Source organism: Arachis ipaensis, chromosome B06 (assembly GCF_000816755.2).
Source record: "Arachis ipaensis cultivar K30076 chromosome B06, Araip1.1, whole genome shotgun sequence".
NCBI classification, from domain to species: domain Eukaryota; kingdom Viridiplantae; phylum Streptophyta; class Magnoliopsida; order Fabales; family Fabaceae; genus Arachis; species Arachis ipaensis.
In genome coordinates this window covers 132951009-132955263 of record NC_029790.2, presented here as the reverse complement: position 1 = coordinate 132955263, position 4255 = coordinate 132951009, and the positions used below count along the sequence as shown (strand labels likewise).

The 4255-nt window shown below is 32.9% G+C and overlaps 1 long non-coding RNA gene and 1 pseudogene across 1 annotated transcript in view; one reads left to right on the top strand and one right to left on the bottom strand.

Annotated features, from left to right (window-relative positions):
* Positions 1–1390, top strand: part of LOC110263625 — a 13261-nt gene extending 11871 nt beyond the window's left edge. Inside the window, exon 3 of the long non-coding RNA XR_002349488.1 lies at positions 1165–1390. This is a non-coding gene — a long non-coding RNA (uncharacterized LOC110263625). The remainder of the gene's footprint in view (positions 1–1164) is intronic.
* On the bottom strand, positions 1517–2193 carry LOC107647697 (annotated as a pseudogene).

The window sequence follows — 4255 nt, the reverse complement described above, 5'->3', positions numbered from 1 at the left end:
AATACTAGATAAATTATATTATGATTCATTAGTATTGATGACTGTAATTTTTTAAAAATTATAGTAAAAAATTTACTATTATTATAGTGAAAATAGGATGTTAATCTTATTACATAAAGACGCTAAATCAAGTAGCGTCATCTTTTCTTTTATTTTCTGTTTTACAAAATTTAAAATGAGATTAAAAAAAAAAAGAATTTTCATTTTTTTAGACTTAATAATAAAAGAATTTAGAGTTGTAATAATATCATAACGCACTTACTTAAATGAAGATGCTAAAAACATCTTTTTATAAATATTTTTGTATTAAAAATGTATTTTGTTTGTTTAGGTATATTTTAAAAAAAATTATTTTTGTAACAAATCAAAATTAAACTATACAATTTATGATCTAATAGTAAAAAAAAACATCTTCGTATAAAGACAATTGTAAAATGATTTGTGGCCTATATAAATTGTCTCAAGCTCCTGTTATGGTTCAATGGCTAAGACTAAGAAAATGTTATCCACAAATATTGTGTCTCAATAGAATATTATATTTACATAAAATAAGTCTTATATTCCATTTAACAGAGGAGGGTTATGCAAGTTTTGCAAAAGAAAAGTACAAAATACGTAACAGACAAAATAAAAAATTGTAGTTTTTGGATTGACAAACATTTTTTTTAACAGTAAAACATAAAAATTTTGGCTCCAAAGTGAACGTTATTGAGCATGACAATTATGACAGATTTGAGAAATTATAATGTTAGAACTAGAAAATGTAAAATATAAGACTATAAAAAATATGTCTTTGACTTTTTTTTCACGGACATTTTCGTCCTCAAGGATTGAAAAATACATTCATGTCCTTGACCTCTTCAAAACCTGGACAAATTTATCCTTCCGTTGAAGTGACTTCATTGAACCTGATAGAAAAGTCTGACGTGGCTCCCGTGGCATTGATCTGACCGTTACGGGAGCACACGTGGCATGTAACTTTTGAAAACAAGACATATTAGTCCTCCCTCACCAAAACGAAGCCGTTTCACCACAACCCCAAATCTTTCAAATTCATGAGCCCTAATCCTTTGAATGCACAGAAACGGTAAAGTGGGTGAACGAAGAGGAGGAAATATTTCGTTCCATGGCACCCGACTGAGTACCATCAAGCTTAAGAAGAAGTGGAGTTCGCCGTTGATGCCGGTGGTTAGTGTCCTCTTGGCAACTTGGCTCACGGAGTTCTTCACGGTGTTCTTCAAATTCTCCTCCAAATGCCTAAAATCAATGGCTTGGAAAAGTGCAATCAAATAGGTCGATGACATAAGTTTGAGAATCTCAACAGCTTCATTTGTTTTCCTAGCTAAAATCAAACTAAGAGAGTTCACATCTTGGTTATGCTGCTCAACATTCTGGACTTGTCTAGTTACCGGGTTTGCAAGATATTGCAGTTTGGAACAGCAAGAGGCCATTGCAATTTCAGTTCCCTTGAAGCCATAATCCAAGTTGGGTTCCTGCTAGCACTTAGATTTAAAAGCAAGCATGAGTTTCCCAATTCATGCAATGGCCAATCTTGTGTTATCCATAGACACACCAATTGGAGTACCTTGAAAGTTACCACCATGCAAAGCCTTGTTCCTTGACACATCAATCAAAGGATTGTCGTTAATAGAGTTAATTTCCCTCTCAATTGATTTGGTTGAGAATCTAATCACTTCAATCAAAGGGCCAAGTCATTGAGGTGAAGTCCTAAGTGCATATTTGTCCTGTTTAGGCTTTTGCAACGGATCAATCTCGTGCAACTTCTAGGCGGCTTTGACATATGAGCTACCATCCAAAATGTGTTCCATTATGGCTGCAGCATCAATTTGTCCAGGATGGTGCTTCAATTTGTGTGTCAAATGGTCAGTAAACTCTGGCTTCCCCTGCATCACCTCCGCGAATATGGCCGAAAGAACCTCCGACAAGACAGCTAGGATATTGGCCTCAAATAGGACAATTGAGGCTAGTCCGGAACCAACAACAGTGCCATTCACTAGTGCAAGGCCTTCTTTAGGTTGCAACTTGAAGAAATCGGATCTGATTTCGGCCACATGGAATGCTTCTTTTGCATTAAGGATCTCTCCATTGGGTCCAACAGCCTTCGAATTTGGTCTGCCAGTTAACAAAACCAACAATGTATGATAATGGAACAAGGTCACCAGAGGCAGTGATTGTTCACCATGGGACGAAATGTTTCCCCCTCTTCGTTCACCCACTTCACCGTTTCTGTACATTCGAAGAATTAGGGCTCATAAATTTGAAAGATTGGAGGGTTGTGGTGAAACAACGTCGTTTTGGTGAGGGAGGACTAATATGTCCTGTTTTCAAAAGCTACATGCCACGTGTGTTTCCGTAACGGCCAGGTCAGCGTCACAGGAGCCACGTCATACTTTTCTATTAGGTCCAACAGAGTCACTTCAACGGAGGGATAAATTTGTCCACGTTTTAAAGAGGTCAGGGACATGAATGTATTTTCCAATCCTTGAGGATGAAAATGTCTACAGAAAAAATAGTCAGGGACCTATTTATCCTTTACTCTAAATATAAAGTATCCAGCTTGTTGTTGAGGCGTTAAACTTCAACCTTTTGTAAGTTATAAAATTATGTGTGTTTTCTTGACCTTTTTTTTCTCTTAAAATTTGCTGTTGTCATATTCTTTAGGTCAATTTTATGATATTTTTTGTTTGATACTTAATTTTTGTTTAAATTATCTTTTATAATAACTTTAAAATATTTATATTTTTAATTTTTATACTTTTAAATTTAAAATTAATTATTTAACCTATTTTAACAATTAGACAATATCTTTTAGGTATAATAGCAAACACCTATTCTCTATCAGGGACAAGTTGTTGCATGTTTTAATTGCCAAGAGTTGGTGCATACCTTTTGGAATTGAAGTATTTGTAGAAACCCTAAAACTAGATTCATTGAATGCAGTCCTATTTGGTTAATAACGACATTAGGAAATGCACATGCTTGATTATGACACCAACTTGGAGGTTTTCCAACCCTAATGTCTTGGTTTGGTTTTTTAAATTTTGATGAATTACCAATATAAAAAATTTTACACGGTTATTTAATCAAATTTTTGTATTTAGATAATTTTTTTAAATAATAAATTTAAAAAATTAGTTACTTTTGTTATGTGACAAAAAATAATTAGTTGTTTGTGTAAAATTCTTTTATACTAAAAATGTATGTAAATTGATTCTAAAAATATGTTTGGTGTGCTATAAAATTATCTATAAATATATACTATCATTTAGTTATTATGCATTATTCTGATAGTACAAATAAAAGGAGACTATCACAATTTTATTATTCAACTCATGTATTTTAATGGCTTTTTTTTTTTTGTATGAAAGTAAAAGTAGTGATATATTTTAACATTGTAATTTTTTGTATTTTTTAAAATTGTGGAAAGTACATAAATCGGAGGGTCCAATTTATGTATCTCAAATTTTTTATTTTCTTTTAACACAAATCGGACGATCGGATTTCTATACCTCTCACAAATTAGACGGTCCGATTTCTGTACATCTACAAATTAGACGGTCTGATCTTTGTACCCTTAATAAATCGAACAGTCTGATTTCTACTTTTCTAATTAAACGGTTTCACATTTGAAAATAACACCCCAACAATTCACATTTAAAAAAATACCATTGACACTCCAATATAAAAAACAAAAAATTCGTATTTCAATTGGTAAACCACTTTTTTCTTTTTTGGGTCCACCCCCCGGGGGGCGCGGTAAACCTCTTATTTAAAATGCCAAATCCTATCATACCATTTTTTTTTTTTTTTGAAAAGCTAATATATTCTAATATCAGTTGGCTAAACGGTCAATTAGCTTCTACATGTCTTTCCATCGTTCTTTTTTTTGGTATTTCTCTTTTACTTTTTGGTATTCAGTTTTTATTTTTCCTCCCTTCTATGGTCCAGCAATTCTGTATGTTTTTTTTTTTGAACGAAAAGCAATTTAAGTAAGTTTTGTCAACCCATCTTGTCAGGTACAAGCTTGATAAAGTTGGTATGGGCTTGAGCCTTTGTATGTTTGAGAGTAAAGACTTGCAGCAAAAAACTGAATAGAAGATGTTTTGTCCTGACCAAACAAAAAGCAAAGAAAGAAAGGTTAAGAAGAAAAATGAGGAATTTTCATGTGAGATTTCAAGGAGTTTTTTCCCTGGTGGTTGGAGGCTTGTACTAATGGCATAAGTTGTACAAGATG